Here is a 24,763-nt window from a genome sequence, read left to right as displayed (position 1 = left end):
TCATCATAGTAATTTATCTAAGATATAAGAGATGTATGATGCACAGACTGAAATTATGAGGCAAACTATAGACATTCTTGCCCAATCCGACCAGTTGAGAGGTGTGGCTACAGCTCATTGGCTGATGAAGCTGTGTAAACAGTCCAGGACCTCAGTGATATACTGGCTGGGGATCAACTGCTTGTGTGTTATTCTTCTTAACTGAAAAGGCATGTCCTGATGTGAATCATACCTCTCAACTCTACAGTTTTTGCAGAATGTCCAGATGTTTGTCTCATAATTTTGGTTCGTTATTCATAAAATTCTGGTTTTCTGGCAAGTTAGTGGCAAATAATTAAAGACTGAAGTTAGAAAATAATGAGTTTCAGACTTCATAATCTTCAGGAAATTCTTGCTAATGCAAAACCTGTTATTCCATCACCTTTCTAAGTTTGTGAGAGCAATATTTAGTTATCATCCCTATTTTTGGGCCTTTGTCCCACTTTTATTTATGACATTGTCCAGTTGTCTTGCTCTAAGAGGTTGAGAGGTATGGGTGTGGGTACAGAGTGCATTCTACTGTCCAGAGATGTCCTTTATATGTGTGGTATATTCCACATTGCACTGTGGATTTCAGGTATGTCAGTGGCAGAGCAGTATATAGTAATGTGATGAACCAGTGACAGACATTTGTTTATAGGTTGATAGGTTGGTATGAGGTTACTACGCTATTTACCCTGATGCCTTTATAACCCTCGCATATGAGAGTGTAGCCCATGTTAGGACATATCAGCACCCAGAGCCCCTGTACAGCAAGGACACAGGTGGAATCACAGGACTGTATTTTCTGTTTTCCATATGCTTATACAGGGAGCACGTAAAATGGGGTATTGAGGCACTCTGCTTGATGTAGACAGGGGGTGTATTCCATGGATGGGGAGTCTGTGGGGCACATATCTGTCACACCAACAAGCCCTATTGATATCACAGACCAGGTTGATGCTGTGCATACAGGTTGATTGAGTGGGCCTTGATATCCAGATGTGCAACAGGCCCATCAAGGCAGGTCTGGATTGCTTTGTATGTCACCTCTGAGGAGTCTGTATGAAACTGAGTAGAGGGAAAGTTTTGTTAGCCTAGCTGTGTAGGATAGGTGATTGGGATCCTGGAATCTCCCGGTAAGGGACCTCTGTGGTCTCTCCAGCTGCTGCATTTGCTTTGTGAAGTACATGCCGAAGGGGGGAATTGTACAAAATAATTCACCTTATAAGGATAGACTACATGGATCTTATAACCTCTTTGTCCCTGGATGAGATACCCTTACTTTTGTGTTGGCCAATCTATGAAGCTTTCTGTACAATGGATGCAACATGGTGCTCAAACTTCAGGTTGCTATCAATCTGGGTGGCCAAATGCCTCCCTACTGATTGTGTATGTAGGACATTGTTGTTAATGTGATAATATGTGGGGACATCAGTCTCCCTGAAGGGGATGGTGATGCATCTGCAGGGATTCAGCTTGAGGCCATGTTTCTAGAAGCAGTCATTTGTTTTTGTGAGACCCTGTTGTAGGATATCCACATCACTTTGGGCATTGATGACTGTTCCCAGTGTGCAGTCATCTGCCATCTTGGTCAGCCATGGGCCAGTGTTTTCGGCCTGCACCTCAGGTAAGTGTGTCCCATATACCAGAGGCCCCCAGACCAATCCAATGGGTATGCCACTCATTACAGGTGTACTCCTTGAGTTGGCTACCCCTATTATGATTGTGTGGGTTCTATCAATGAACCAGTTTGTTACCCATCTGGTAACATATGAATTGCTGCCTAGTTGACAGAGTTCATGTACTAAGTCCAAATGGGGAATGGTGTGTAAGGCTTTGACTGAGTCAAGGTGGCCAGAGTGAACAATCTGTCTATCATCCATGCCTTTGTTGGCAGTCTCAGGGAAATCATCCTGAATTCAATGACATACCTCCCCTTGAGAAAGGCAGACTGTGTGTGGGTCAGGTATTTGGAGTTTGCCAATGTCCCTGTTAATGAGGTCTATGATAACCCATGATGATCCATAATGGTAATACCTCAGATGGTCTGTGTTGCTATGTTATTATGAGACTACATGTTGGCCCTAGCTGTCAACCTGTCACAGACTGACATCTGTACAGGCCCATATATGACAGTCAGACACTGGACCACATATAAGACAGGGTGCTAATACTACACTTGCAAACACAGACAGCTGGGAAACTGGTTTGTTATAAGCTTGCTTTTTATTATGGTTATGATATCTGCTTCTCCACTGTCTGCCATTGATGTTTTGACATGAACATTTCTTGTTTGGCACATAGTTTGGCAGGCAGATGCAATGTTATGACAAGCAGAAGAGATATACAAGGCATACTTGTGGTCCTTCTGTGACACTGTCATTCCAGGGGCATGGATGGTGGCCAGTGACTTGTTGCCAGTGCTGACGCAGTAAGGTGGAAGCCATTTAACAGCTGGCTTTACATTGACTTTCAGGTACATGCTGTCCTACTAGGCACTGTGTAAGTTACTCCAAGCTGTGTACTGTCCATGTGTGTGCCCCCCTGTCCCTGACTTGCCCAGCTTTCCTGCAATAACAGATACTGACTTCTGGACACTGTCTACAACTCCTACCATAGGTGTAGCTGTATGCAAAATAGTTGGCACAGAACTTCTTGGAACATAGACCCTGCCAACCACAGTAGTGTACCTAGGCCATTAAACCACAACAGCCAAGAGTAAGTGCTGCCCACCTCCTGACAGTATTAAACATGCATATACATAGCTCATTGAACCCTGCATGTTGCAGACATGCATCAAGTTATCAAGTTGATTGGGACAGACCTGAGAATGTCTGCTCTGCTGCTATTACCCTACAAGCATCCATGTTACTGCATTTCTATGGGGACTCGTGTGTGTTGGGGGCATACCTGTCAACTGTACACATTTGCACAGACTGTGCAGATGTTGGATTTACTTTTTGATTCCATTTAGCATAACATTGTGCCTGTCTTGGAGAATACTGGCATATCACTGATCACTAAAGACTGAAGGTTAGGATGTAATGGCAGACATCTGAGTTTCAGACTTCCTACCCTTCATGGACTTCATGCAACTGCAAGACCTGCTGTGATATCACTGTCTAAGTCTGTCAGAGGACTACTTCATCATTGTCTGTATTTGTGGGCCTTTGCCAGACATTTCTTAATAATTTTCTACAGCTGATTTGCTGAGAGAGGCTGAGGGGTGAGTATGGGACCCCAACATTGACATCCATGCATGTGACCTATGACAACCCAGTTTATTTATCCCCCACATACACTGTAGTGAGTTTTGCCACCTAAGGGACTACTGTATACTCTGCGGAAGCCAGTATTAGGCAGACATTTCCTGTTGTCCCACATAGCTGTCAGTTGTCTGCTGCTATCCCGGAAGGCCATCCCATTCCCTTGCATACATGCAGCAATACCTGAGATATGCTACCAAAATGTTCTACTACATTCATCTATTGTTAAGAAGAGTGACTTACCTTGTGCCTGTGACAATTGTTAGGATGGTGCTTGAGGGCTGACTCTGTCAGATGCACGCAGTACATGGCCTATACATGGTAAGGTACAGGTAGTGTGATATGTGTGGCATCCATTTTACTGTGTTTCCAAGTCAGAGAGAGGTGTCAGTCCCTGGGTCTCTAGGGTGCCAGTATATGTGCTATGCATTGCCTCCTTACCAAGGCCAGGCCATACTGGGCATGCCTAAATCTACCTACAGCGTCAGGCTCAGGGGGTTCCACCTCTAAGTCCCCCTGTGCTTGTGGAGGCCTTGGCAATGGTGGGGGCTGTGTACCCCTTCCATGTGATGTTCCTGCCACAGCTGTTTTTGCAGGATCATATTGTGTAGCATTGCATATACTATGAACATGTGTGCCCATGTGGCTGGAGTGTACTGCAAGGCTCCACCAGATATGTCAAGGCAGTGGAACCATGACTTGAGCATTCCAAACACATGCTCTATAATGTTCCTAGTCTGTGCATGTGCCTCATTATGGCATTCTTCAGTGAGTGTGTGCGCATTTCTGATGGGTGTCATCATGCACGGTTCCAGTACATAGCCAGCATCCCACACAAGATGGCCATAAGGGATATCCCCTCTGGCAAATGCCTGGTACAGCTGTGAGGCATGCCAGATGTGGGAGTTGTAATAGCTGCCAGGCCTGCCTGCACACACATTCATGATAATACCATGGGCATTGCACATGACCTGACAGTTGATGGAGTGATAGCCCTTGTGGTTGACATACACTCTACCGTCTTCACCGGGTGGTGCTTTTATGTGGATGAGTGCAGTCTATATCACCCAGTACCACTGTGTAGTCTGCTACATGGTGGAAGAGATGCATATTGCTAGCCCTCTCCTCACGGGTGCTGGGGAAATAAATGTGCTCAAAGGAATGTGGTAGCATGGCATCCAGGAACTGGGGGAATACTTTGGATGCAGATGCCAGTGAGACCCCCATGATGTCCCCAGTAGGTCTTTGGAAAGTACCTGTATCTAGTATTCTTAAAGCTACACATACCTTTGTTTCAACTGGGATGGGTTCCCTTTTGTTGGCTCTGGGTCTGAGGTGAGGCTGGCAGAGCTGGATGAGTTGTTAAAATATGTCCCTGTCCACCCTGTAGTGCTCTAGTATCTCCAGATCATTTAGCCCCTGGAAGGTTACCCTGGGTCTGAACACTCTTCTCCACCTTGGTCTGGGCTGATTGTCAGCATTATCCTCATCACCTTCCTCAGTCTGTAGCCCATACTGATGTAGCAAAGTAGCAGCAGCCCCTATCATTTTGTCAGTTAAAATTCCCAAGTGTGTACACCAGTGGTGCAGAGCTTGTGGGCAAAACCAGACTGAAAGCTGTCTGCATACTTTATACTGGTGTGCTGCCAATGCTGCCTGTGTGACTGGCTGACTATGATACATTCCACCTGCCAGCTATATTATTTAGGGGTTTGAATGGGCCACTGTGAGTGGTAGGTTCTGTATTAGTGATTTTCTAGTTATTTTCCTTTATTCTACTATTTCCATTTTTTTCTATTTCCACTATGCTTAAGCCCTGCAGCACAATGCGCAAACTGTTTTAGCTAGTCTAAACATTGCTGAGCAGAAAAGGCCATCCCCTGGACACCACCACTCCTATCATTTCTTGAACCAGCTAAACACAGCTAACCAGCCTCAGACACACTAAGCAGCCTCAGACACACACCCTTGCTTAGCTGTACGTAAATAGGAGACGCAGACCTCCAATGTGCTTACACCAAGCATGGCACACCCCATGTGTATGTCAGCTGCTTCTTCTGCTTACATCACAGCATTATAGCTCCTACACAGCTAGGTACCCACGGACAAAGTCTCCCATTTGTCATTCATTAAAGTTAGCTCATTCACATACCTCTTCTGGCTTATACCCTAGTTACACCACTACACCGGAGCCTATGTCCTTAGCAACCACTGTTACCTGTTATTGTTATGAATCAGCATGCTGCCCACTATAATGGCAAAATTCATGTTTCACATTTTATTGACTATTTATTTATTTTTTTATCCTGCACAATCACATTTGTGTGCCACTGTACTCTACTTCAATGGCTGAAATTGGCCAAAAAACACTTTGGCATGTCACTGGCCATAGGCATAGTTAATAAACATAATACATTTCTGCTGCAGACATGGCTCTAACATGGATGCCTGTCTGCTTGCTGGATCTCAAATTCACCTCATCTGCATGGTTTTCACAAGCAAATGTGATGATTTGCATTATTCCATCGCACCCATGTCGGAATAGTACTGGAGGGTCATGCATGTCCCCTGCCTTATTTATTGGCTAGCACAGGCTCTGAACTCTGTGTTTGAGCTGTGCCACTATGCTTGCACAGAGATTAACTCCATGTTAGCTTTATTAAATCCCGGGGATTATTTTTAACTTTTTACGTATAAACAATTTTTGATTTTCATGTACTATATCAAAAATAAGGCATAGTGTTTAAGTATGTAATAAGAGAGTGACAAACATATGACTAAAGTATAACTTAAATAAATTTCAAAAGTATATATTATTTATTACTTATCACCATTATGTTTTGCAAATAACAAAAATTACATATTTGTGCATTTATGTGAAAAAGGAAAGCATGCTTATTACTACCTATTTCCCCCCTATTGAAACCAGTTATTCATCATTCTCAGTTTAACTGTCGCTTTTATGTTCTCAAATACTGTGCTTAGTTGCCCATCATTTACAGTAAACGTTATTCAATCAGAGTATTATTATGCAAGCTTCATAGTATAAATGAAAAGCATTTTATAATATGTAAATTATGACCAAATAATCATTGTGTTGAATTATTTAATCCCACCTTCTGACTATATTTTACATTTTTTTGTTTTCACTTTAGAGAAGGAACAAGCAATATATAAAAAGAAAATAAAACTGTTTTACCTTGTTAAATGTGATGTTTATTACCTGTCCCTTATTATGTCACATTATTCCTTAAGAAAATGAATATATGCAACAATTAAAAATAATTAATATTTCATTTATATTTCAGTTTTTTACTGTTTTTGTCTTTAATTTACCATTCATTTCTTAGTGCATCTCTCTTTAAAGAAGATGCATTCCATTCCATTTCTTCAGTTTTTTTTTTCTAACAGTTTATTTTTCTGTATATACTCCATTGCATCTTCCAAGGCATTAAAAGTTTTCTGTCCATTTGAGAAATGAATTTTTATTTTTGCTGGAAACAAAAGATGAGTGTTGATGTTTTTTTTTTTTTTTTTTTTTTTTTTTATAAGAGGCACACATGCTTTTCTCTTTGTCATAACTGTAGATGAATAATCATTGTCAAATCTTATACTGCTTTCTTTTATTTTAATTGGATAGCTTGCTCAAGCTATTTTAAAGCTAACCTCAGGATTCAATAAACTACATGTAGGAATAGTGTTATTCCTACATAGAGTGAATGGTGTCCACATCCACATAGCCTTAACAGCAGTGCACATTACATATTAATGAAGGCACGCTACTGAGAATGGCTCTGCGGACAAGAACACTGATGGAGTGCAGGGGGCGTGTTTCAATAGTGCTTGCACACCAATATGCCCCCTGCACTCTGAAAGTGACATACGACACTTTCCAACTGCTTTCAGTGTCTGCAGACACTGAAAGCAGGAATTTAAATAGGAAGCAATGGAGGGTGTGCGTGGCAGGTACTGTTACACACCCCCCCTGCATTGTCAAAGTGCTGTATGTCATTTTCTAATTGCTTTCAGTGTCCACGGACACTGAAACCAGGAATTTAAATGGGAAGCAGTGCAGGGGGTGTGTAACAGGTGCTGTCAGACACCCCTGCAATGCAAAAGTACAGTAAAGCACCTTAAACATGTCTCAACATCTTAGAGCAAAAAATCTGTACAAAACCTAAAATGAAGGGGCCATACCTCTCAACCTCTTAGAGCAAAAACTGGACAAAGCCTAAAATGATGGGAGGACAAATAGGGACATTATAAGTACTGCCCTTACAAACTTAGAAAGTTGATAGAGGAACAGGGTTTCTATTAACCTAACATATAGGGAAGGATTAGAAGTCTTAAACTCAAATGTATGCCGCTATGTAGTGACTTCAGTCCTGATATTGCCCATACAGACTTAGACAGTTGATAGAATGACAGGTACTGCATTACCAAATATTTTATATGGGAAAGCATTGTTAAAAATATTTTTTTTTAAATTATGTAGTGAGTAATATTTGCTAACCAGGGTAGTGTAGCTTGTTCAAAATGGAAGTGTCAGTGCATATAACATGTGAAATCACCCATGTATATACAACTATCCCATACAGTATAGTCACACACCAAAGTAATGTAATGAAAGCACATATGGGGACATCATGTAAAGTAAATCATATACACTTAATAATATGTCAGTAATGATTAATTAATTTACAATTCTGATATTTTTAAAAATGAAAACTTAGCAATGCTTACCAGTGGTCAACTCTGCTTAGCCGGTTTAAGCATTGCTTAGACGTAAATTCTAAGCAAGTAAGCTCGGCTAAGTTGATTTGCACACTGTTAAGCAGTGCTCAGCATTTACCCCTTTAAGCACTGCTCAACTCAGCTTAGCGGATTTGCACACTGATTAGCTGAGCTTAGCATTTTCAAAATGGTCCAATGAAGGCAAAGGACAGGAATATGGCCTTATTTAAACCACATAAGTGGGAATACAGCCAGAACCTGTTGTAGTTTGCTCTGTGCAGGAACCATGTCTGGGGTTAAAGAGGGAGCATGCTTTTGGACGCAGTGCTGTGGCATTCTGGTGTCTAGGGTCATGGCTGGACTCCTCGTAGAACACCTTAATGGCAGACTGCTGCAGAGCCAGTAACAGTGCTCTCAATACAAAGTGAAGGCCTGGGACCATCTGACACATGACCTCTGCAGTGCCACTGGAATCCCTTGAAATGATGAGCAGGTACGGCATCATTATGTCAACCTAAAGCATAGGAAGGGAGTGCTCTTGGCACATTGGATCCAAGATGCTAGGACATGGAATGCTCCAGTAGTTTGTAAGTATCACATTTATAGCTGTGCCAAATTCTAGCCTGAGTATGTGATAGACAGGTATGCATAATGTTTGTTTTCCCAACTACAGCTGCAGAGGAGAGGGCTAGCAATTTTGAGGCCCATGCCAACAGACTGACAAGGTTGTGCCGACAGGCTGGTGAGTACAGATCTACCTTGCAGAATATAGTGAAATAAATAAGAAGGAGTAAATTGTTTACTGCTAGTAGGTGTAGTGTGTTCTGTGTCTAATGAATAAATAAAAGTTTGCCAGACTAATATTGATCTACAGGATGTACAGTAGTAAAACACTGTGTCATATAAGTAAAATAAAGACTTATACCACAAACTTTTGTGTTTACTCTGGTATGTTGTTGTAGAAATATAATGTGTACAGCTTCTTCATGGCAAATACAGCTTATATAGCACACATTAACTGAGGTTGTTCTGAGCACTAGCTGTTAACCAAAACTGTAGATTGTGGAGCTAGAAAACAAGAAATAAATGAAATATATTCGGCACTAAGATCTGAACCCTGAATAGTAATGTGTAATGTGTTACAGTGTGCCCCTACAGCATTGCTTTGTGTTAACCTTTGCTTTCCAGATTGTATTATTTCAAACGATTAATAAACAGTACACTGACTATCTGTTATGCATGTATCACAGGAATACAACGTCAGACTCACTAACCAACAGGGTATTAGGCAGAAATCAGACAAACAAAGGACAACAGTTCCCCAATAGCTCAGTGTGATGAAAAGCAGTTTTGCTGTTGAGTTTTACACACCTTGACACAGTTTGAATCCAGTGTGTGGTACTGAGATGTGTGCATATATATACTCAAGACATCTTGAATATTTGTAGAAACATTCATGTAGTGTCAACAGATATGTTTCTCCACAGGTCTTACAGGTAAAGAAATGTATTGTAGTAGCTGTATGAAGGGCATGTTAATACTGTCATAACTAGTGGTCACTGCTGCCAATAACCTTGGACACAGATAGGAATCCAGGTGAAGTATGCCAGTAGCACACTGACATGACATCAGTGCAGGGCACCCTTTCTTTGTCAGATATGTAACCCTGACATGTATGAGTCTCCTCTAATCATGTACCCAGAGATGTCACAGTTTACCCCATACCATTCCAGGTTGACAGTTTAGCAGGTATGTATGTGCTACAAAAGCTATGGGCCATAGGTAGGTGTAAAGTGAGGGCAGACCTGTAGAGTTTTGAGCAGCACTGTTGTAAAAAATAGAAGCCTATACAGTTGTTAATGGATTTTTTCTCTCCCCCGCCCCTCAACCTCATCAATAATTATTATTAATTATTGTTATTATTATTATTATTATTATTATTATTATTATTATTATTAATAATTATTATTCATATACTACAGGTATGTTGTTCTCAAAACCTGTTGTTGGGAAATGTGTTCTATTATTGTTCATATATTTAATTGGTTCCATATTAACATACCTTATTCAAATACCATTAATGGTGGCCTGTTGCCATCAATGTAACTTGCATGCTGTTAGAATGTTTACTGTTGTTCCATTTATGCATGTGTTCTGTTTGCTATGCAACTGTTTCAAATCTGTTGTTTTTGGGTTAATTGGAACACCCATGCATGCATGCTGTTATAATTAATTTTGAAATGTTTTGTTCCTGACTAACCAATATATTTTGGGAAACCTCAACACCATAGCATGTTTGTGAAGGCAGACACCAGCTGATCCACCTGTCCCACCTCATCTGGCTGTAACACTGAACTCCAGCACATCTGGGACCCAACCTGGAAGTTCCTCCTCCACTGGTCCTGCACCAACTTTGTGTTGAACCGCCTGAGGGCACAGGGCCCATCCCCCCAGGTGTGGGAATGGAGAGGTGCCTGACACCCACTTCAAGTTTTGGGGCATGGTGCACAGCATCATCCACTCTGAGTTGGATGGACAGCTGCACCAGATGGAAGGCCACCTGGCACACTTGGAGAGGCAGACTGCCCCTGTTGTCCAGCCCCCAGCACAGCCACCTTAAGGGGACCATGAAGGTGCAGTGGTGACTGCCCATGGGTGGAGCCCTCAATCCGACTGTATTCATTTGGGGGCTCAAGGGCTTCTGATTCCCAACCACCCTCCCCAGCCAAGATGTTTACTTCACTCATGTGTCATACACCACCCCTGTCTGCTGTCCTGTGTGTCTTGTCTGTCTGCGAATGCAACCTATCCTACCCAACCTACCTCCCCAAACATACTTACAGCCCTTCCCCAACATCCCACTCTCACTTTAATAAAAATTAAAAAAGGGCATCTGTCCCACAAAAAAATCATTGCCCCATAAATAGCTCTACATTTCACCCCCATGTCCAGTGACATAAATCAACCTACACTCAAATTACTCTACAAATATATGTTGCCATCACCCCTCCTTGTGGGGTATGGGACTGTAAATTCCAAATTTTCCACATCATTCACAGCTGTTGCTACAGAATAAATGTAGAGCTATGGTTCTTTCCTACACCCATCCTGCACATCCCTAGCTGCTTTTCCTAAGGTTTTATCTCCTGCTTGTTCCCATTTCACCACTTTCCTATCACCCTTTTTTCTTTTCTTTATTTAAAATTAGCATGGGTTTAAGCGGGAATAAGTGCTGCTAACAGAAGCTAAGGGGACTTAACCATCTCTTAGCATCACTTAGCTTTGAGCGAAACTATGCAAACTCGCTTACAACTGCTTAAAATTGCTTTAATCACTCTCCATCAGCCCTTGTTCTGCCCAGCAGCAAAATAAGCAGCCCTGTCAAGTCTCAAACCTAGGACACTGTGCACTACAATCACAGAAATGTACCACTACACCATATGAGCTGTAGGTATTTGTAATGCTTTTGCAAACATATCATGCATTATGGTCATTTAACATTAATGGGGAAAAAAATCATCACTACCAAGACTTGAACCCAGGATCCTTTACATTACAATCCCAGCAATGTACTGCTACAGCATCTGAGCTCTGGGAAGCTGTAATGCTTTTACAAACATATCATGCATTACAGTCAATTAACATAAGGGAAAAATTACACATCCCTGGTTAGCCTTAAATCCAGGACCATGTACACTCCAGTCACAGCAGCTACCACTACTCCAGATAAGTTCTAAGAATTAATAATGCTTCAGTAAATTTATCATGCAGGATGGTCATCCAACATTATGGGAAAACCTGTGGAATCAGTAATGTTGCATATATATATATATATATATATATATATATATATATATATATATATATATATATATACACACACACAGCCGGATTCACTTCATAATCTCAAAATATTGAAATCTCGAATTTCAGTTTTTTGAGACCATGAAATCGAATCCACACAACACCGAAACACCAAAACAGCAAAGCCCAAAGCTGCAAAATTCAAAATGCCTAAAACACAGCACACACCAGACCACACATATACCACAACACCCACATCACAACATAAACAAACAAAATAACACACATCCACAAACTTACAACACAAATAAGCAGGAGGCAATCTCTCCTGCACCCCCCTTGTACAGAACTGCACCCCACACACCCCCCTACTTATATATACTAACTCCAAGATCGCACAAACAGTAAACAAAAGCAAACACACACACACATTCTACAGTCCCTCACACACACATCACACATATCAGCACACTCACATACATTCAAACTCACACTCAAAACCCTTACAAAACACTCACTTACCTGACATAACTCCTAAATCCACACACAGCACTGCACACCATCCATATACGATCCCAGACATTACGTAGATTAAAGCCATAACCGTGAATTTGAGATATTCACACCAACATACCAGTAAGCCAACTGAACTATAGAGTATAATGATTGTTTGAACAAACATATCCTGATTTCCAGTCATACACTACACCTACATATACTAACCCAAGTCACAGTGTACTGGGAATCCTGAGGTGTTATGAGACATTTCTCAGTCTGCTCCTACAAACATATAGCTGATAGACCACCAGCAACTGTAGGAGCATGCACAGTCAGATAGAAAAAGATCTTTGAGGCTCACATCTTCCCCTCTCCCTACTTTACCCCAACAAACATTTGCTCACTACACTGCTACACAATCTTGACAGTCTGTTAACAATGGCCAGACATACACAACTCTCAACTGTACAGATTTCCACAGAATGTTCAGGGAGTGGGACCATATTTGTGGTTACTGCCTCATAACATTTCTGAGATTCTGCTAAATCACTGGAATTATATCATGAGTGAAGTCACTAAATAATGATATACCAGTCTGAGCCTCTTACTGCAAGACTTCTGGACAAAGCTTAATATACTTGTTGGACAGAGGGACAAAAATAGGGACATATCTTAAATAATGGTGTTACAAACTGAAAAAGCTGCTGGTGTTACAGGGTTTGTTGTAACATAACTTTTCTAAAGAATATGAAGTCTGAAACACAAATGCATATCATCATTTAGTGACTTCAATCCTCACATTATCCTACTGATTTGTCAAAAACAGAAATTGTCTGAGGAACAGACCAAACATAAGAGGCAAACCTCTGGGCATCTGTAGAAATCTGGGCAGTTGAGAGGTATGTCATATACATATCACTGTCAGTCTTCCAATCACGCAGAAAATGCATGTCTAGACAAACCCTGTTAATCTAGCAATCCTCTAACTGTATAACCAGAATACTTACAATCTATACCTAATTCTGGGACTTTGTCCTCAATTTTGTTGAGCTTTCTTCACATTTATTGTTCTAAAATGTATTTCCACCTACCTTCTGTGAAGCTGTAGCAACCACACCTCCATAATGTTCTCCTCACAGGCTAGGAAAAGGGGCAAGGCCCACAGCAAGGACTTAATTATAGCACTGTGTCGCTATGTCATTGGCCAATAGAAAGACAACACAGCTGTTCTGGATACAATTAGCAAGTGGGAGACACCAATTGGTGCACAGGCCATCACCTGTTCATGAGCATTACATACAAAAGGCAAGTTGCTGCCTATGCAAAACAGGTCTGAACCTTTCTACACAAAGATAGACTGTGACTACACAAACCTAAACGTGTATTATTCTGAGAAAAATCTTCAGCACTATAACAGGTATGTCAGTCAATTAAGCATGTAATGGAATGCAGAAGGGGGGATGTAATAATTTGAAATAAGAAGTTAAACAATAGATTTCAGCAAGACTTGCTGGACTCACATGTTGCTGTCCAGCACCTACCGGCCATTCCTGCTGGCTCTGTCTGTAGTGACATAGATCACAGCTCTGGCCCCTGAGTCACCCCGCCAAAGGTCAGCTCAGATATGACTACTACTGGAGTGTCTGTTGTCCAATACTGACTGTGACACTGCCAGGCCAGCTACCTGGGATGTTGAAAATATTCATATGTCACTTGTGAATGCTGCTATGATACATATGCTTGTCCTACAAATGTAAGAGACCTATATAGGGTATGTGCATAGTAAACAACTGGCACAGAAGTGTGTGTTGAACTCTATGTTATATACTGAGCTCATACCTTTCAACTGTCCAGTGTTTTGCACAGACTGGCCACGTTTGCCTCATATTTGTAGTCAATGCCTCATACAGTTGTGTTTTGTCTGGCAAATCACTGGCAAATCAGTAAACACTGATGTCATAACATAATAGCATACATTTCAATGTCAGATGTCATGTCCTTCAGAGTATTCCTGTGAATGCAAAACCTACTTTGCAAGCAACTAAGTGTGTTACAGTTAGATTTATAAAGTGTGACTATTTTCTGGCCTTTGCTCCCCCATTGATGTGTGCCTTTGTCCAGATGCCTTCCTCTAACAGGTTGAGAGGTATGACTGAGCTGCAAGAGTATAAACAGTGTGCCATACTGACAAAGAACAGAAGTGTATATCAAGTATTACGTGTGCACATGTATGTATCAGTAGTAGATGCTGGAAACCTCAAACATACAGACATGAGTTGCAAAACGTCAAGGAAATAGGCTGTGCTTGTTTTACACTTGTCATCTTACTTCCAGTGCACTTAACAGACATAAATGTCTACACCTACAGATTGTTGTATTGCCTTCAAACATAAATAATTACTATGTTGAATAAAATCCAGTATGGAGTTTGAAACAGAGCCAGCCTTAATTAAGATAAAAAAAGTAGGTGAGTGCTTTCACTAGTGAAATACCTGCTTCATCAGACCTTAATACAAGATTTTTTCTAAGTGTGTCATATAAAACTTAAAAAAAAAGTAGGTGAGTGCTTTCACTAGTGAAATACCCGCTTCATCAGACCTTAATACAATATTTTTTCTGTGTGTTTTATATAAAACTTTTAAAACTGCAAGAACCAATGACATTGAGTAAAACATATTACATCATTCAATTGGTTAACTTCTTAAAAAGGCCATTATAAAATACACTTATTAAAAGGGTAATGCCTGAAGGTAACTCATACAAAGTTCTTTAATCTGTCTCAGGGTCAGCAAATATGATTTTCTGTATGAGTTACCTTCAGGATACCACCATTAACAAGGAAGACATAACAACATGTAACTTACTATGGAAAACTCTTCTTCTAAACAAAAAATATACCACATGCTCATATAAAATGATAAAGGATATGAAATTCCAAAACAATATACTCATATCTGAATACTGGAAGAAAAAACTCCCATCTATTGAGAATCACAAACTAATTCAGGCAATCAACCTAACAAAAAAATCTGTGGGCAGGATTCACGATGGCTTGCACGGAGTCTAAGAGCCGTGTAAGACTCCATGCAGCCATCGCAATCCAGGAACAGCCCAAAATCCCGTGTAAGAGAAAGCTAAAACGACTCTTACACGGGCAGGGCATGGATATGCTAATCACCACACTTGCAGCCGAAAGGCATGCAAATGAGGTAGATTAGTGATCCACGAAGCTGAAACCAGCCCGTGTAAGAGTCGTGTTAGTTGCAGAAATGTACTCAGTTGACAACTGAGTACATTACTGCAAATAACACAACGGAGCCATGACAGCTCCAAATAAAGTGTGCAAATGTTACAGACAGCATGCCAATGGCCAAATATGTGATCATTGGCATGGTAAACCGATGCAAACATGAAAACAATTTTTTTTTTTTTCGGAGATCGGCGATGTTTAAACGCAGCGCAGCCCCGCGGAAACGGGCTGCGCTATATAAAACTGAAAAATGAAGGTTAGAAACCCACAAATGTGGGTTTTATGTAATGCATGGATTTGCAATGCAGGGACTAGCAGACCAAAAACAACATGGCCACCGTCTAGTGGTTGCTAAGGGGGGAAGCTGAGTGTAAGACATGTAACTAAGCATTAGTAGGCAATCCTATGTAAATGAATGGTAGGATAGTGAATCACACTGTCACATAGCAAATGAAAACAGTCCGTGTAGTGTAAGAGTCAGATAAGGGGGAGTAACAGAGTAGGAGATAGGTGACATCACAGGGGGGAATGTCAGGAAGAAAGCAAGCTCATTGGAGCAAAGTGGTATGTGAAATATATCAATCACACAGCAGAAAAAGAGGAGTGTCAACAGATAAGCATAGGAAAGTCAAGAAATGAAAGGTGTACACCGTGGCCAACACCAAAGTTTCTTGCTGTACGTGCATGCGCGCGTGTGCGAGCTGTGAGGCGCGAGTAAGACAAAGTATGCGCGTGTAAGGCAGAGTAAGCATGTAAGAGCCTGTTTAAAGATCTGTAAACCTATTTGCGCTGGTGTGTGCATATTTTAGCCCGAATAAGCAGATTCTAGACCGTGTAAGCATGTGTGCGCGTGTGGTAGCCACTGTGAACGTGTTTTCGCTGGTATGCGCGTTGCTCCCCCTGAGGAAACAGAGAGGAAAAGGAAGCAGGAGAAATAGTAGGAAACTAGCAGGGAATACCTGTAGAGGTAGCAGGTGAAAACAATTAGAAGCAGGCAATTACACAGGCAGAATACAAGCCCAGCCCAGCACTTAAAACACTGCAAAAGCATTGCAGTATGTTTCTCTCAAGAGATACTGCAAGACAGGAGTAAGCTAGTAGAAGTGAAAACTGAAAAAGCTGCACTAAGACCAAACATGCTAGGGGCTGCCATAGCTGTCATAAGGAGACATAGGAGACTTGCTGAGGGTGGTGACAATGGAAATGCTGCCAGACAACCCACAGTGAGGAGACGGAGAAGAGTGTACAGGCCCAGGGTCACCTACCAGGGGTTACATGAGCTGGAGATAGTGGAGCGCTATAGAGTGGACAGAGACCTCCTGCAGCAAATTGTCAAGCTGTGCAGGCCACGCCTCACACACAGAACCAACAGAGGGGAACCCATCCCAGTGGAAACCAAAGTATGTGTTGGCCTAAGAATAATAGCAACAGGTACCTTCCAGAGACCAACTGGTGATATGATGGGGATATCACAGGCATCAGCCTCCAGGGTACTGCACCAGTTCCTGGATGCCATGTCAGCACATGTCGGTGATCATGTATATTTCCCCAATGCCCGTGAGGTATTGGCCAGCAATATGCGTCTCTTCCAGCAAATAGTGGAATACCCTGAGGTAGTGGGTGCAATAGACTGCACACACATAGGCATCAAAGCACCAGCCGGTGAGCAGGGTAGGGCCTACATTAACCGCAAGGGCTTCCCCTCCATCAACTGCCAGGTTGTGTGTGATGCCCAGTGCATAATAATGAATGTGTGTGCTGGCTGCCCTGGGAGCTACCATGATTCCCATATCTGGCATTTGACGCAGCTGTACCAGACATTTGCCAATGGGGACATCCCACATGGACACCTAGTGGGGGATGCAGGTTATGCACTGGAGCCGTGGCTGATGACACCCATCAGAAATGCACACACACCTGAACAGGAACGCCATGATGAGGCACACGCACAAACACGTAATGTAATAGAGCATGTGTTTGGGCTGCTCAAGTCACGGTTCATGTGTCTGGACACATCTGGTGGAGCCTTGCAGTACTCACCAACTACATGTACCCAAATTGTCATGGTATGTGCTATGCTACATAATATGATCCTGCGAAAACAGCTGCAGCAGGACCAGCAAAGGGTCGGGACAAACAGCCTCCCACCATTGCCAAGGCCATCACAGGCAGAGCGTGACTCAGAGGAGGAACAACCTGAGCCTGCCCCAGTAGGCAGATGGAGGTGTGCCCAGTATGCCCTGGCCTTGACAAAGAGGCAACGCATAGTAAATACACTGGCTCAGTAGGAACCCTGGGAATGATACCCCTCTCTGACTCACTCATATAGTAACAGGGATGCCTAAAATGACATAACCTGTTCTCAAACATGTACAGGGAGTGTAGTATGTGCATCCGACAGAGGCAGCCCGGCAGCACCACCTGAGGCATGATTGCCATGTGTTAAGTGATGTAACACCATCTAGTATATGCAAACATGAAGACCCAACCTAACATCTCACCCTCACCAAGCATGACGCCACACTATGAAGATAACAAGATCAAGTACAATAATTGGCTGAGGTATTGCTGTTAGCAAGGGGGGAACACATGGCTGACAGCCTGGGCTGACATGCCGAGCAAGACATGATGCCCCACCTGCTAGGGATGGCACGCACCCAGCACACCTGGCTGTGTAGATACTGGCAAAGGCTGCTGTTACCCCCACTGTGCCTGGAATAGGTAAGTCTGGAAACACAAACCCACCAACGTAGGTAGCACAAGGGATAATAACCTGGACGTAATGCTACCCGATGCCAGAAGTCTAACCTGCAAGGTGCATGCAGACCAAACCCACCACAGCATGGAGAATGGTAATATGTGTTCTGTAACAGAAACCTGGGCAAGGCCCAGAAGAGCACCCTAATACTACCAGGTTATGCTTCATACCATGCTCTACAGCTCCAAAACATGGAACACACGACAATAGGAGTGTGGCTACCAATAATTATCAAGAATAACCACACCCCCAGGTTGGTACCACAGCAAGAAGCAGCATGGACTATCCACGGGCGAGTAACACTGTCCAAACTGTGTACCTGTTTGAAGCCTGCTACAGACCCCACACACAAACCCAGGTACCCCAGCCAGCCTTCCTGAAGACATGTCAGAGTATGAATGTCCCAACAAATACCAAACAAGGCACACACAAAGTATGACATAGGTGACCTAGGGACACAAGTGGACGGTAACCTGTCATGTGACACACACATTGCCAAGGTGGCCAGGAAGACCTGCTATATTGCCAACCTTAATATGAAAGGATGCACATGTAGAGCTACAGAGGTCAATGTGCCCCCATACCCTTCCCTTATCAGGCCCATACGTGACAACTATGCCCCAGTCCACATGTACCTTACCTTACACATGCAGCAGTTAGAAAGACCCCAAATGTACCCCACCAACAGGATAAAGGGTCCAAACATTGGACATCTGCAGCCTGGCTGAAGAAACCACAGCCCAATTCAGAAGCATACTGCAAAGTCAGAGGTGATGTATGCCTGATGTACAAGGCCATGCCCAATCCAGAATGAATGGACATGCTCCACTGCAGAAACCCCAAATCCAGGAGACACACCACAGTGAGATATCTGAACCTCTACACATAGATTACTAGGATGTGCTGGAGGGACAGATCCATAACCCAGAGGCTCAGGACACTCTGGAACAGAATCCCAGTCCATGATAGGCTGAGCTTCACACACAAACTCAACAAGAGAAATCCGTTGAAGTGCATGGGAGATAGCAGGTGTACACTGAGGGCCATCCCTGTGTCACATCAAGGAAAGTAAACCCTACGTGGGCATGATATACACATTGCAAGGGGTGTTGAGACCCACACACAGTCTGTCGGTGCTCAAACAAGGCCAGGGCAGATAGCCTAGTATGAACCTATGAACCTATGATGATACAAATTGTGCAGGACACAAAGGATTATTACAAAGCTGTCCTACCTGATGGTAGGAACCATGGTGGTAATCCACAGATATGCTCTGCAGCACTCTAATATCACAAACAATACACCAAACCCACACACATTGCCAACATCCTACCTAACAGATTCTTTGCAAACTCCCCACCAGCACCTAACTGCTAAATATCTATCCCAGGAGAGTGCTCGCCCCCCGACATTGCAGATGCTGAAGTAACAGCCAGCATCCACAAAGCACAGCACACAGCATCAGTGGTACCAGATGGTGTCCTGGGTTGTGTCCAACAAGTACTGTAAGAAGAATGCAACAGCAAATAGCATTACTGTGCACTATCAGTCCTGCCACAGGATATGTACCCAAAGAGCGGTGTACAGCAACAGTGGTCCCACACCACAAAGGGGGTGCCTGAGTGGATACTACAAACTATCACCCCTCAACCCCAAATATCTAGGTTGGCAAAGTAATGCAGAGGATGATCATGGATCCCATGAATAACGAGATTGGGTACCCACAGACATTGGACCCTACCCAGTCTGGCTGTCATAGGGCAGATCCTGACCCGTACACATGTCTGACTCATGTGAAACATGCACCAAACCCAGTGATGTGGAGAATGTCGATCACACAGCCTATCTGGACCTTGCTAAACCCTTCCATACAATACCCTAGTTGGCGGTACAGATAAGCTCACCAGCCTAACTATAAACCCCTATGCAAGTAGATGGGTTGCAAACCAGCTCAAGGACAGAACTGACCTGGCAGACATGCTGTAGCCATGGCAGACTGCAAACCAGGTACAACTGGCATCCCACAAGGCATGGTCCTGGGAACCTTCTTTTATGCTATATATGTCACATAGGTACAGGCCAACATGGAAGGACTCTGTCTGAACAGGTTTGCAGAGGACGACAAACTGGCCACCATATTGGACCCTCCAGCTGACACAAGCAACCTACAAAAGGCACACATAGAAACACACAAGTGGTGCCACAGCCATGTCAACAAGCTAAATGCAGAATAGGGTATAGTCAACCCCTGTGGAAACACAGTACATGGCCAGAAATTACCACATAGGTGTTAACCCAGTAAGTACATCAGGAGCAATAAGAGACCTGGGGACACAAGGTGACACATATCCTGCATGTGACAACCATGTGTCTGTAGTGGTTACAGAAATATACCATATACCCACCTAATCATGAAGGTAAGCACAGCTTGGTTAGGGTAGGTCAATGTGCCTCTCCAGTCATCCATCAGCAGCCTCACAATTGTGTACAATGGCCCTTCAGGGATATACTGTAGCAGACACCTGCAGCAACTGGAATGACCACACAAATACCCCACCAGGAGGATTGCAGAGTTGTAACAGATGCCATGTGTCGCCTGAGTAAAGTAACTGCAGCTCCACACAGTGCCATATTGCCTGGCTGGAGGTGAACTGTGCCTGATGTATAGAGCCATGACCAACCTGGTATCAATGGACATGTGGCACCATGTAAACACTGAATGCTGGTGACCTATGCAGCTGACAGGCCTGAACCCCAGCACAGACATAAACAGGACATGCTGTACTGATTGGTCCACAACCCAGAAGCTCACTACACTCACGACTGAACTCCCACTACAGGATATCCAGGGAGTCCCTCAGTGACTGTCATCCAGAGGAATCATGATGACTGGATGGGTGATGGCAGGTGTACCCTGGATATCACCTGTATGTCATGGGTAGACAGAGGCACAGCACACTAACTGTGACATATGTCATGGCAAACATCAGTAAATGTATGTTAAAGGACAAACACTCTCTGACTAGTATTACAAATGGACTAGGGCACATGGCCATTGTTTGTCACTGTCCACACATGTTGTGGAATACATTAACAATGTCGGACAATCATGTACTAAGCTGTCCATATCTGAACAAAATGCAACATGGTCATATCTGCACAACTGGCCCTCAACCAGTCTGGTGTGCTCACTATAAACATTACAAGCAGTGATAGGACTGAAACCGATTATACTGTAAACCACAGTGAAAGTTTTGCACCAGTACACTATACAACAATACACCTTTTTGGTCAGCAGGAAAGGATGATGACAACTGTATGCAAACTATCCCATGGTGACCCTGCAGGCACAGCATAATGCCTGTTAGGTTCAGACACACAGCAGTTGGGCAGTAAGAACACAACCTGATGTCCAACACTCAACTGTACATGTGATATACAGATGGCGTCCATACAGAAACAGAAATGTGGTGGTCCACAGATCCAAACATAAGGAAAGGGCACACTGGGCATGCTCGCACACTTAGATAAATGAGATGAGGCAGTCAAGAAGCCATACAAACTGTGAACTGGGCATGCTCACACACTTAGGCCATGTCACAGTTCAGCAGATGCACACACATATCAGGCATTTCTATGTGTTAACACAGGAACCTCCCACAATACAGACATCTGCCCAGTGCACACAGTGAAGTTACAACAGAGACATAAGTAAAGTACTGGATCCCACTCATATGCAAACATCTCCCACAGTACACACGTTGTTTATAGAGATAGGGAAGGCTATGGCAATAAAGAACCACAAACAGTATATGAGCAACAGATACGTGCATCTGACAGGTAAACATATGGCCGTAGAGTGCAATACCTGATCATTGTCCCTAGGGAAAACAGAAGGCTATCCACAGTGTATTTGGCATCTGCCTCCACAGTACAGTAGGCCACTGTGCCTGTGCAAAGTTAATGCATAGATATGCTCTCCCCCTTACTGATGGATAGTAACAGATGTACATACCTCTTCATCCATAATGATGTCAGCACACTATACATATGTCAGGAGCAGAAAGTATACCCAGTAATGTGAATAGCGCGCTCTGCTACTGCATCTCTAACAAGTGTCATAACATAGCTAGGTAGGAGTTTGAATCCTGCAAGTGCCCAGTGTGTGTGTAACTGTGTATGGGGGAGTAGTGTATGCAATTCCATGTGTATGAGGAATGTCCCTTTTGGCAACTTTTACTACACAAAACATGCTGCATATTCCACTGTCGAAACAATGATGATGTCAGCACCCTATAAGTACAGAAGGAGAAAGCAATCTCCCCAGTAATGCAAATAGCACACTCTGCTAATGCATCTTTCACTAGTGTTATAACATAGTTACGTAGGGGTTTGAATCCTGCAAGTGCCCAGTGTGTGTGTGACTGTGTATGAGGGAGTAGTGTGCGCAATTCCATGTGTATGAGGAATGTCCCTTTTGGCAACTTTTACTACACAAAACATGCTGCATATTCCACTGTCGAAACACTGATAATGTCAGCACCCTATAAGTATAGCAGGAGAAAGCAATCCCCCCAGTAATGCAAATAGCGCGCTCTGCTATTGCATCTCTCACTAGTGTCATAACATAGTTAGGTAGGGGTTTGAATCCTGCAAGTGCCCAGTGTGTGTGTGACTGTATATGGAGAAGTAGTGTGTGCAATTCCAAGTGGAATGTACCTTTTGGCAACTTTTACTACACAAAACATGCTGCATATTCCACTGTCTAAACACTGATGATGTCAGCACCCTATAAGTACAGCAGGAGAAAGCAATCCCCCCAGTAATGCAAATAGCATGCTCTGCTAATGCGACTCTCGCAAGTGATCTACCATAGTTAGGTAGGGGTTTGTATCCTACAAATGCCATGTGTAATTTTGTCACACAGTCTGTCCATGTGTGTGGGGTGTTGTTCCCAATATTGCATGACATACATTATATCAGTAATGTCAATGCGCACATGATGTATGTGTGTGCCACCTACACATATGTACCTGTGAACTGCAAGAGTTCCCATGTCCGAAGCCTGCCTCATGTGAATACATGGAATATGCATCAGACAACTGTATGACTGGGGTGTTCTGTACAGGGGCTGCATGTGGTATGTGACTATACATTGTGGGTTGTAGATGGTGTCATTCCACCAGCGAGGGATACATGATTGGTCTGGAGCATATAGTCCACATGTTGGTGATGAACAGGTGCAGCATGTTGTCACCACTTGTGGGAGTGGTAACAAGTTGTTCCATAGCAATGCAGGGAATGAATGATAAGATACCTTCAGATAGGGACTTGCAGCTAGAATAATGCTCACACTGTATGTTTGGGTAGTTGCAGTACAGCCATATAATGGTGTGTGTAGAGACCATCATATTCCCAGTGTTGTCAGGAAGGCCAAGTGGGTTTCCTGGGTATGGGAGTGTGGTGTGTGCCAGGCTGTGAACCTGAAGGCAATCTAACCCACTGTGTGTTGCACATGGAGAGGCTGTGATGCTTTGTGCAGTGCCACCAACCTGGGTGTGTGTGTATCTGAGGTGCCTTTGGATACATCCCCCCTGTTCTGTTTTGGTGCATGTGTAGGGGATGATAAGCATGATATCAGGAATGACCCTCCACTGATGGTGTGCAGCTGGGAGCCTTGGACCAGGAGTCTGTTACTGCACGGATATTGCTGTACCCCATGCTAAGGACAGTTTCCACTGCATGCATCTTGAGGTTTACACTGCTGCTGTTGAGTAGCATTGCTATTAGTGTCCCATCCCGTGTGCTATCTGTGTAGGTGGCTATGTAATATCAGCCTTGCATACAAAGGCAGTATGTGTGTAGCAACAGCCTCTGCCAATATACAACGGCCCATGGGTGACAGGTGCAAGCTGTCCCAAGCAAAGCAATGTGGCATGTCCAGCATGTAATCCCACACTGACAGGCATTGGATCCCCTGTGGATGTCACTGAAAGATACGTTAAGTGCAGAAACCGATGAACCTGTCTACATATTGTGGCAGCATTCATGGTGAGGGTGAGATGCTACCCAAAGCCAGGGTCATACCAGCCTGTGCCACAACCTCAGAGAGCCCCTCCATGTCCCCTAACATGTAGTCCAGGGAGGTGTGTCAGAGGTCATACCCACTGGAACAGACAATGACTGAGTCATACTGCTACATGCCTTGGAGTGACTGCTTTGCTTGTGTTATGTGGTGGATCATAGTGCCCGATGGGCAGCTCAGCGTGACCATCACCTTGTTCAGCCTGGGAGCAGGACCACCATGTACGTGTCAATAGAGGTACCTCATACAACCGTAGCAGGTGTGTTGTCTAGCCGTATGGCCTGACACTGTTTGGGAGACAGGCTTTGTGAGGTATGTGTTGCATGTGCTCTGCTCTGGTGTAATGT

The sequence above is a fragment of the Protopterus annectens genome, chromosome 3.part0, assembly GCF_019279795.1.
Source record: "Protopterus annectens isolate FY-2018-M chromosome 3.part0, PAN1.0, whole genome shotgun sequence".
NCBI classification, from domain to species: domain Eukaryota; kingdom Metazoa; phylum Chordata; order Ceratodontiformes; family Protopteridae; genus Protopterus; species Protopterus annectens.
The sequence above is the reverse complement of the archived record's forward strand: the minus strand, read 5'-3'. Positions refer to the sequence as shown.